Here is a 12,090-nt window from a genome sequence, read left to right as displayed (position 1 = left end):
GCCACAGCAGGCAAACAGAATCACACACGCATTAGAATCTGCACAGTTAATATGATTATCTGTAACCACACACACACACACACACACACACACACACACACACACAGACACACACACACACACACACACACACACACATACACACACACACACAAATACAAACACGGGTACAAAAACCCCATGACAGATGGGCCCCGTAGCTTGAGTGAACAGCTGTCCTAAACTTTTAAAAATGGATGTTGCCTGGAATTATACAACTATTTTCTTCTTTTTTTTTCCTTTCTTATTTTCTTACGTCCCTGTTCGTCTTTTGTTTTTTTCCCCCCCAACGAGCTGCCGGGGAGTAAGCGTCAGACACAGGCGAGCCAGTCTGAGCTTTCTTAAGATAAAAGAAAAATACTTTTATTTACTTTCTCTCCTGGCAACACCGGAGGAGCGTTCATACTTCCATCAACTTCCACTTACCTTAATTCTCATCGTATTTTCTCCCGCTTTGATATAAACCCTACCGCTCAAATCAGGTAAAGAGGTCTTTATTAAGATAAAAAAAAAAATATATATATTGTCGAGAGTAGAATAGACCATTATTATCTAGACGTAAATAATGGCTAGTTTTTTTACGAGCTTGTAACTGTAGCGTGTGTGAGGGGGATGATTGGCTTCGAGTTGCCAATACGTAAATTCTTGAATCCTTTTTTTTTTCTTTTCTTTTTCTTCTCCCTTTTCATCTCCATCAGTGCGTGACGGAGTTTAAGAAATGGACTTTTGAGGAGGTTATGGAGGCTTTGCAGTTTATGAAAAGGACTTTTGAGGTTATGAAGCCTTTGCAGTTTATGAAAAGGACTTTTGAGGTTATGAAGCCTTTGCAGTTTATGAAAAGGACTTTTGAGGAGGTTATGAAACCTTTGGAGTTTCAGAAAAGGACTTTTGAGGAGGTTATGAAGCCTTTGGAGTTTAAGAAAAGGACTTTTGAGGAGGTTATGAAGCCTTTGGAGTTTAAGAAAAGGACTTTTGAGGAGGCTATGGAGGCTTTGGAGTTTATGAAAAGGACTTTTGAAGTTATGAAGCCTTTGGAGTTTATGAAAAGGACTTTTGCGGAGGTTATGGAGCCTTTGGAGTTTAAGAAAAGGGCATTTGAGGAGGCTATGGAGCCTTTGGAGTTTAAGAAAAGAACTTTTGAGGAGGTTGAGAAGCCTTTGGAGTTTATGAAAAGGACTTTTGAGGAGGTTACGGAGCCTTTGGAGTTTATGAAAAGGACTTTTGAAGAGGTTATGGAACCTTTCTATTTACAGACTTTTCGAAGAGGATGATAAAAAAGTATGGCTGGGAAAAAAGGATTCCAAAGTTGGGTTACCAAAGTAGACTTGTAAACTATATTACAAAGTAGACTTGGAAACTATACTAGAAAGTAGACTTGGAAACTACACTAGAAAGTAGACTTGGAAACTATACTAGAAAGTAGACTTGGAAACTATACTAGAAAGTAGACTTGGAAACTATACTAGAAAGTAGACTTGGAAACTATAGTAGAAAGTAGACTTGGAAACTATACTAGAAAGTAGACTTGGAAACTATACTAGAAAGTAGATATCAGAATTCGTAGGTGATATTAAAGTGGGACATGATTTACAGAGGGATTTGAAGGTATACAGTTTCAAACAGGCATGGCCAAACTGGTGGAATGGGCACATTAGTGCAAAATGTTCACACATCGGGTAACAAAAACCTGAAAAGGCAAGATAAAGCACGATTCTGTTGAATTGCCAAAGGTAAATGAGGAAAAAGGAACTTCTAAATGAGGAAAAGGAGTTAGGAGTATATTAATCACTGGGGACCTAAAACCAAGTCAGCAGTGAACAGAAGCAGTGAGAAGAGCGAGCAAAATTCTTAGCTTCATCGATAAGGCCTTTGGATTCAAGTCTTGGGAGATCACCCATACTCTTTCCAATCATCCATCCTCTTTCCAATTGGTTCGACCCCCAACTTAAACATTTGGCTCAGTTTCGGTCACCTTACTTCAAAATAGGAGACAGCACAGCGTCGACCGACCAAGATGAGAGACGATCTAACCAATCTATTTGGCTTAGAAAAGAGGAAGTCTAAGAGATGATCTATCACAAGTGCTCAAAGTTATCAAAGGCTTTGACAATCATGATCTAACAAGATACTTTAAGAGTTGATTCGTCTGAGGTCACTCGCAACATTGGATACAAACCTTTGGGCATACGTTACGCCTCGAATGAGGCGAACTACTTTCTCTTCAATAGGATTGTTAACATGTTGAATGATTTACCAAGAAAACTGGTTAAAAGCAGTACTATAAGGTACGTTTAAGAAAATAGAATAATTATTTACCCCTCAAGTCTACAGCTTATATTATTGGAACCTCCTTAAACACATTGATAGCATGCAAGGTATTCTCTTTGAATTATATGCATACCTTCTAACTACGAGTCTGTGGTATCTCCCACTATCACAAACAGCCTCGAAAGGATCCAATGGTCTATTGCTGTGTGTGAATTCCTTCGTATTTTTCTTTCTTCCTTTCTAAGCTCCCACGCAACAGTGACATCACTTTCTGGGCTAACTGTACATCATTAGATGTTCCAATTCCTTGACACGACGATCAAGGCTGCCATGTTCGAGTAACACAAAGAGAGAGAGAGAGAGAGAGAGAGAGAGAGAGAGAGAGAGAGAGAGAGAGAGAGAGAGAGAGAGAGAGAGAGAGAATGATAGCTGGCGACAGGAGACCGGGGACTAAAGAGAAATGATCCAGATGGAGGTGTATATATATACTGATCAGGAGAATCTGGTGAAGGTTGAAGAAGAAGAGAGAAGATGGAGTATGACATCGAAAAAAGAGGCCGAGGGGTAAATCCTAGGACGAAGGAACATAAACCAAGAGTTAACTGTTGAGTTTGTACAATATGGGAGGAGGAGGAGGAGGAGGAGGAGGAGGAGGAGGAGGAGGAGAGGAGGAGGAGGAGAGGAGAAGAGGAGGAGGAGGATTGTTGCTGGGTTTTACTAAAGACGGAGAAATCTTAAAGGAAGGTACTGAGGTTTGTGAGTAGAGAAACTGGCAGACTGATATTACAGGGGACGATATGATATTGCCATGGAAGACGTTGTTACGTTATACGTGTACTGGAAACTATGATGGCAGGGTCGAGTGAGTTGTGCAACGCAGGCAATGGATTCATGTAGACGGACATGGCACAGTGAGAGAGGCGCGCAAGATGAACGAGTGGACGGAAGTCGATTTTAGGAGCTGATCAACAAATGGGGGGGGGGGAGAGAGAGAGAGAGAGAGAGAGAGAGAGAGAGAGAGAGAGAGAGAGAGAGAGAGAGAGAGAGAGAAACTGAGCTGGAACTGGGAAGTAAAAGACAGACTGTGATGATGAAGGCCATATCTAAGGAAAAGGATGGAAAGGGAATTAAGAGAGAGCAGGATGAGAGAGATACGGGAGGTAATATATGCCAGAGAGAAAGAATACTTCCCACGTATTCCCTGCGTGTCGTAAAAGGTGACTAAAAAGGGGAGGGAGCTGGGAGGTGCTGCTGGAATGGAAATCCTCCCCTCTCGTTTTTTACTTTTCCAAAAAAAGAAAAAAGAAAAAGGAACAGAAAAGGGGGCCAAGTAAGGATATTCCCTCTAAGGCTCAGTCCTCGGTTCTTAACGCTACCTCGCTAACGTGGGAAATGGCGAATATGAATGAATATACAGAGAGCGAGCGATAACAAGATGGTCTGGATTTAGGGCACCCAGTCGCCTGTATCGTCTCGGCTAACATCACAAAAAAGAATGAAACCAAATATCATTGGAATTGTTGAAATGAATTCTACAAGTCAGTGGAATCGAAAGCTGACCTTTCCTGACATCAATAAAAGAAAGAAATGATGAAGGAAGGTCGACCCTTTCTAGTGAAAGAAGAGCTCCAGTCTCAAAATGAACTCACGTCTAAACACGACGGAGAAGGAAATATAAGTACACGTTCACGGTTCTGTAAGGTACATGACCATTTTGATGGTTCACGGTTCTGTAAGGTACATGACCATTTTGATGGTTCACGGGTCTGTAAGAGGACACGATGGAACGGAACAATGAAAAAGAAAAGGACTGGTTCATGAACACGAAAACGGCCGGTCGGTTCGCAGTGGCGAAGAGGCTAAAAAAAAAAGCAGGGATGATCAAAATTCTTCGATTGCGTGGACACAGTCTTTTCTAAACAGCAAATCACACTGACCATTTACCTTGGAGAAGGATCAACACACGAGACATCTTTATTTACTCTCATTCTTCGCTAACTAAAGCTACGGAATCGAAAAACATATGACACTTCAATCGAGAGGAGCAACCAGGGAGTTCTCGATCTTCAAGGACTACAGTGACGAAATAACATCTATACCCAGAAAGGAAATGAACCTCAAAGGTAAACATTGGGTATATACACACAGGTGATGAGTGCAGAGTTGTTGCCATTGACTTCAAGAATGTAAAGCCAAAGAGGAGACTGTCACACACTATACAGTGACGAAATAACATTTATAGAGTCAGAGTGGAAGCTGAACTCAAAGAAGTGAAACATAGGGTGATGAGTGCAAAGTTGCCATTAACCTCAAGACTACAGAACTAGGGAAGGGAGGAAATTTCCACAGCACGAACGTCAACTTCATAACGCAAAAGGTATGAAATGGATGGCAGTGGCAGGAGATGGAGACAAGAGGGGAAGGGGGGTCAGAAAAAGGGGTGATATATGGTCAGAAAAAAAGGGGGTGAGCTATGGTCAGTAGTCGTCATAAAGGGAGAGAAAATAGGGGACAGATGGGGATAAAAGACGATGAAGACAACACGGTTGTTGTCAGCCAATAGTCGAAAGGTAAAAAGAAAACGAGAAAGGGGTGGAGGGGGAAAGAAGAGTGGAGGAAGAAAAAAAAAAGTGACATGAAAAGGGATAGAGAGAGAGAGAGAGAGAGAGAGAGAGAGAGAGAGAGAGAGAGAGAGAGAGAGAGAGAGAGAGAGGGGAATTAGATAACTGATAATCTAAAATTAATCCATGAAATTATGACGAGCCAATTAAAAAAAACGAGTAATCAGGCTAAAGGACTCATTGAGAACATGTCACCAAACCTGAAGTCATTTGGAAGAGGCTGAATAACAAGCCCCACGATGGATCTCCAATGCTGAAAGCTGTGTCATGCTCTTCGTCAACGTAAAGCTATGCCTCCCATTGTGAAGATAGCCATCGCCAGATCCACACACACACAGAGTTCCTGCATTGGTTCCGGTAAAGACGACTAACCTCTTCTTCATAGCTGTTGTGAGAAGCACAAGGGAAGTGGCCCAGGGAAAAAATATTAGAATATGTTAGCAAAGTGTCCACAGGACTGACCCTAGTCCATACAAGGCGCAAGGACGCGATGATTATCACTACCTATGTACACTAGGGATGTGCTGGAATACCTGCAAGACGTTCAGAAAATCAATATAGAAGAGATGGAACACCCAGGATTCGAGGGACAGCGAGTGTCGTCTACGCTATCTTTAGGAACGGTGATACAGAACATGAACTGAAGTACAAGCCAGTTACCCCCTTTTGACGACTTACTGTCTGTAACACTATAGAAAACGAGGCAAAAAATATATAGATATTATAGAGGGAATGTGATGCTCTTCTTCTCGAAGGTGGTATGTGTCAGAGGCTGTGGCTCCTGAGATGATTGGATGAAACCTTGCTGTCCCCATGGCTCGCCAGGAGACGCTCGACGCTGTGCCACACAAGAAAAGAAAATGGATTGTCAGTCGCCTCCGAGCCCGAGATTCCATCGGTGACTTAAGAAATGTTAAACAGGACAGGAATAAAAACCAAATACCATAAAAATAAATTCAAAAATGTCAAAACTGCACTGGCATAACCCAGTAATGAACACCAGGGTTCGATCCTGGGCACTGGAAAAGGGGGGGGGATAGTATGAAATGAACCACATCTGACTATGTTTGCAGATGATGCCATCTTAATCATAAGGGGGAGAAGGGGGAGGAAAGGGGGAACAGACTTAAAGAAAAAAAGAAAAACGATTCAGACAAGTTCCACTTTTGGTAGGAGTGGTGACTGAAGACATTTCACCCACAGCAACTACATAAAGTGTGGTGTTTCTTGCACGTCCAAGAAATGGCTTTGATGGCAGCTGTCATACTGTGGGTTCCAAATTTACAGGAATGTGACGAGGACTTTGTGGGAGTCGACATATTAACCTACTTGACCAGAAGAACATTATATCAGGATGGTCAAGGCGTCATATTACCCACATAGAATCAATGTCTGCCTCACAGTTTCATACATATGTACATATATCTTTATTCATCTTATTATACTTAGTCGCCTGTCTCCCGCGTTAGCGAGGTAGCGCAAGGAAACCGGACGCAAGAATGGCCCCCAACCCACCCACATACATTTGTATATAGACATTTATAACCTCACATTAACATAATGGAGCTTAAAGGATAAGTTGGTAAGGGGTCAAGAAGCAAGACTTGCAATTGTATACCTGGCCAAAGACGTGTTTAGTCCATGTGTTTACACAAACAGACACATACCCTCCTCCCTCAATCTACTCACCCACCCTACCCCACCGTAAATAAAAACCCCCACAAACCCTTCCCTCCTTCTCCTCCTAAACGGAAACACAAGCAAAACAACACACCATCGTGGATTGCAATTCTCTCTCTCTCTCTCTCTCTCTCTCTCTCTCTCTCTCTCTCTCTCTCTCTCTCTCTCTCTCTCTCTCTGCTCCCAGGCATCATATGGTTGATGTCTCTCCCTTCCCCTCCCTCCCCACGCCCTCCTCCCCCTCCACCAAGTGAAACGCGTTTTCTAATGTCAGTTTTTCTCCCCCCTTCCCCCTTCCCCCCCCACCATCACCCCTTTCCCCTTTCCCCCTAGTGGTTTCCATGGGGCTTTCCAACGCAGGGGGGGGGGCGACCAGTGAATAGTCTAGTATGGTCTCTCTACTCTCTCTCTCTCTCTCTCTCTCTCTCTCTCTCTCTCTCTCTCTCTCTCTCTCTCTCTCTCTACTCTCTCTCCGCTCTCTCTCTACTCTCTCTCTCTCTACTCTCTACTCTCTCTACTCTCTCTCTCTCTCTCTCTCTCTCTCTCTCTCTCTCTCTACTCTCTCTCCGCTCTCTCTCTACTCTCTCTCTCTCTCTACTCTCTACCTCTCTCTCTACTCTCTCTCTCTCTCTCTCTCTCCTCTCTCTCTCTCCCTCTCTCTCTCTACTCTCTCTCTACTCTCTCTCGCGTTTACCCACTCCGGCGGTAATCGCTGCCGGCACGCGAGAGCCGAGCGGCGCAAGGGAAAAAAGAGATGGCATTAGTCTTTTGATGACCGTCCTATTGCAGCGTGTTGCGACGGAGACACACACACACACACACACACACACACACATTATATTATCATTATCATCATCATCATTATTCAACAAGCTTGCGGCCGAAAGTCCAAAGGGTTTCAGCAGCTCCAAGCCTGCGCTACAATCAGCAGCAGGGTAAGGATTGGACTCCCTCATCATCACTACCACACCGTCACACTACTACCATATTATCACGTATCTTCACTTGCCCAGACGAAGGTGATTTTGGACCCTGGCGCCAACACAGAAGCCGGGAAGGTATTTGAGGCGATTTCCAAGCATTTTTTTTTCCCACTCGGTCTTCCAATATGAAGGAAACCAACGGGAAATATCAGAGATTGGGTCAGTTCGTACCAGTAAAAAAAAAGGAAAAAAAAGAATAACGCTTTGTATCTCCGTTTTCTCTTTGCCAGTTTTAAGGACTCTTAGTTTGAAACCGTTTTCCCCTCGCCAGTTTTAAGGACTTTTAGTAAGAAACCGTTTTCTCTTCGCCAATTTTAAGGACTCTTATTATGAAACCGTTTTCCCCTCGCCAATTTTAAGGACTTTTAGTATGAAACCGTTTTCTCTCAGCCAGCTTTAAGGACACTTAGTTTGAAACCGTTTTCTCTTCGCTAATTTTAAGGACTCTTAGTATGAAACCGTTTTCTCTTCGCCAATTTTAAGGACTCTTATTATGAAACCGTTTTCCCCTCGCCAATTTTAAGGACTTTTAGTATGAAACCGTTATCTCTTCGCCAATTTTAAGGACTCTTAGTACGAAACCGTTTTCTCTTTGCCAATTTTAAGGACTCTTAGTATGAAACCGTTTTCCCCTCGCCAATTTTAAGGACTTTTAGTATGAAACCGTTTTCTCTTCGCCAATTTTAAGGACTCTTAGTATAGAACCGTTTTCTCTTCGACAATTTTAAGGACTCTTAGTATAGAACCGTTTTCTCTTCGCCAATTTTAAGGACTTTTAGTATGAAACCGTTTTCCCCTCGCCAATTTTAAGGACTCTTAGTACGAAACCGTTTTCTCTTCGCCAATTTTAAGGACTTTTAGTATGAAACCGTTTTCTCTTAGCCAGCTTTAAGGACACTTAGTTTGAAACCGTTTTCTCTTCGCTAATTTTAAGGACTCTTAGTGTGAAACCGTTTTCTCTTCGCCAATTTTAAGGACTTTTAGTATGAAACCGTTTTTCCCTCGCCAATTTTAAGGACTCTTAGTACGAAACCGTTTTCTCTTCGCCAATTTTAAGGACTCTTAGTATGGAACCGTTTTCTCTTCGCTATAACATTTTCCACACGTCACCACCGATTAGCGTCCATTATCTTAAGAGACGGATACTATTATCAAAATTATTAGTATCACATTTATCATTATCATTATTATCATAATTATAAATAAGGAAATGAGAGAACAAGGCACGATGTTCAGGGAGAGGTATCTTGATGTTCTTGCGTCCACTACAATTAAGCTCAAGGGGAAGGAGGAAGAATGGCTAAGGAAAAAGTCCAAAGCGTAAAGCCTAGGATTAGTCTGAGGGCAATGGAGGGTGTGGCACTTCTACCGAAGGAGGAGATGTTGGAATGTGTGAAAGAATGTAATGAAGAAAGCCACTCCTATACTGATGCGTGGTGGTAAATGAGAGTGGATTACGAGAGGTGGAAGCGGCAGGATGGCAAAATTGATTGTACAGAGGGGGGAAAATATGAGGGCAAATGGGAGATAGTGTGAGAAGAAGGGGAGGGAGAATAAGAAAATGATTTAGAATGACGTACATATTGAGAGAACAAAATAAATATTGAGAGCATCAGTAAGGGGAGCAGGTGGGGAATTGTTCGTCGGCAAAGAAAATGCGAAGAGAGATGGAGTGAGTTTTTTGAAGGTTTTTTGAATACGTTAGATGATAGAGTGGTAGAAGAGGAGTGTTTGGAATGTGGACGAGTGCGAAGTGAGTCATCGCATAAAGAAAGGAGAAGAGGTATTGAAAGCCTTGCCTAAGATGAAGTGCGGGAAAACACCTAGTGGAGTGGATGCGACTACAGCTTAATTTCTAAAGAAAGGCGCTGTCAATGTTGATGAACGCATTGTTAAGTGAGGTGCCTTAGTACTGGTAGACTGCCTGTACTATGCCATGATGTAGACAAAAGGGGGAGAAAAGTGAATGTTCAGATTACAGAAATATAAGTTTGTTCAGCGTTCTGTGCAAGCTACATGTATAGGAGGAGAATGGTGATTGAGAGGGTGTTGACATGCACAAAGCATCAGACTGGGGAGGAAAAAAATAGACTTCAGGAGTAGCAGAGGATGTGGCAATCAGGTGCCTGCTCTCATGCGTGTGTGAGAAATACTTAAAGAGAAACAGAAGGATCTGTATGGTGTTTTGGACATGATCGACATGCTATCTGGCAAGTGTTAAGAACATGGGTGTAAGAGGAAAGCTACAGTGAGATTATCTTTCAAGAGAGCGAGCTAGGCATGTGTGCGAGTATGGAGAAAGGAGAGGGGGAGTTGGTCCATGTAAAGGTGTGGTCTGCGGCGAGGGTGTTGTGATGTCACCATGGCTATTTGATCTGCTTACGGATTGGTTAGTGAGGGGAAGCGAAGGCGAGGGTATTGGAAGGAAGGCTAGGTTCAGCAGTCTGTTGGAGGTGGTGGGAGGAGGAAGGACCTGGGGAGGGGAGTCAGTTGCTATTTGCTTATGACACGGCTCTGGTGGTGGTAGCTACTTCCGGGTGAGATGATGCAAAATTGGTGTCTGAGATTGGAAGAGTGTGTTGTATAGCTCAGGCCTCAGGCATAGGAACGCTATCACTCACTTACAACTGTCGTGCTGCCTATAAAGCTATTCCAAGTTAGTCTGTAGTAATACAGGTAAGTTTTGGTCCTGTTAAGTTTTTTTTGGGACAGATGAGAGGCTCCCAGTGTTATCTTTTGAGCCTAGAGATTGAATGAGGGGTGGAGAAAGTTGTATTTAGATTAGATGCTGGTGATGATCATACCTGTCAAAGATAGCTATGACCTGGCCACAAGAGACAATCCCTCACGCATCCTATTGCTCCACCTGTTCAGTGGGGTACTATACTGCTCCACCTGTTCAGTGGGGTACCATACTGCTCCACCTGTTCAGTGGGGTACTATACTGCTCCACCTGTTCAGTGGGGTACTATACTGCTCCACCTGTTCAGTGGGGTACTATACTGCTCCACCTGTTCAGTGGGGTACTATACTGCTCCACCTGTTCAGTGGGGTACCATACTGCTCCACCTGTTCAGTGGGTACCATACTACTCCACCTATTCAGTGGGGTACCATACTGCTCCACCTGTTCAGTGGGGTACCATACTGCTCCACCTGTTCAGTGGGGTACCATACTGCTCCACCTGTTCAGTGGGGTACCATACTACTCCACCTGTTCAGTGGGGTACCATACTGCTCCACCTGTTCAGTGGGGTACCATACTGCTCCACCTGTTCAGTGGGGTACCATACTACTCCACCTGTTCAGTGGGGTACTATACTGCTCCACCTGTTCAGTGGGGTACCATACTGCTCCACCTGTTCAAGGGGCACCATACTGCTCCACCTATTCAGTGGGCACCATACTGCTCCACCTGTTCAAGGGGCACATACTGCTCCACTTGTTCAGAGTGGCACCATATTGCTCCACCTGTTCAGTGGGGTACCATACTGCTCCACCTGTTCAGTGGGCACCATACTGCTCCACCTGTTCAGTGGGGTACCATACTACTCCACCTGTTCAGAGGGGTACCATACTACTCCATCTGTTCAAGGGGCACATACTGCTCCACCTGTTCAGTGGGGCACCATACTACTCCACCTGTTCAGTGCAATGTCGTCCCCTTCTCCATAACATTGCTCGCATCTGTTCCCTCGAACCCGACCGTGTAACTCTCTTCATCATCGTCTGAAACACACCTCTACGTCTCTTCTCTTCCAGCCGCCACACACACACACACACACACAATACGTCTCGTTGACCTGATACTGCTACGCGACCACATCAGTCCGTTCCCCAGACCCACAGCTCCATCTCGAACCCACCCATCCAACCACCCAACTATTCATACCACTCAGCACCCCGCTGTCGCTTCTTCCGTCTGAATATGTACATATTCATGTCCAGCCTCACTGCACCAGACGAGAGTTCAATAACCTGAGTCAAGTGCCACAAGAGGACACGCCCAGTCTCCCATTTACTCACAGATTCACACGTGCCATCTTCAGTGGTCTTAGTTTGGAAACGTATCGCCATTGCTGGATTGGTCATTTCCTTTAGAGGGGGGGGGGTTTATTTCCTTAAAAGACCCTGGTGTATACACAGACTGGTCTCTTGTCGAACACGACGAAACGACCGACCTCGGCAACACCCACGCCCTCGACCGCTGGTGATGAAGCGACGCGTGATGGTAACGGACTGGAAAGGAATGCGAGTGAGACTGGAGGCGTATGATTGGTATAGAGAGAAAGTGGAATAAGCAGTGTTACCGGACTCCGCGGCAAGAGGGTTACACATCGCGAGTGAAGAGCCACCTTTAAGGTGGCATGTACACAGCCATAGGACTCCTTCCCTCTAAGGGAGTCTACCTTTCCCCGCTACGGGGAGCAGCGCAGTCTTAGGCTACAAGAGCGTTTGGAAAAGATCCCTGGTGACACCAGGACTAACTCAAATAAATCA

The 12,090-nt window shown here is 44.2% G+C and overlaps 1 protein-coding gene across 2 annotated transcripts in view; it reads right to left on the bottom strand.

Moving 5' to 3' along the window:
- Positions 1-12,090, bottom strand: part of LOC139754963 (zwei Ig domain protein zig-8-like) — a 688,172-nt gene that overhangs the window by 605,589 nt on the left and 70,493 nt on the right. The window lies entirely within an intron of this gene.

This window comes from Panulirus ornatus, chromosome 18 (genome assembly GCF_036320965.1).
Source record: "Panulirus ornatus isolate Po-2019 chromosome 18, ASM3632096v1, whole genome shotgun sequence".
Lineage (NCBI taxonomy): Eukaryota > Metazoa > Arthropoda > Malacostraca > Decapoda > Palinuridae > Panulirus > Panulirus ornatus.
This window is presented reverse-complemented; position numbering and strand designations above follow the sequence as displayed.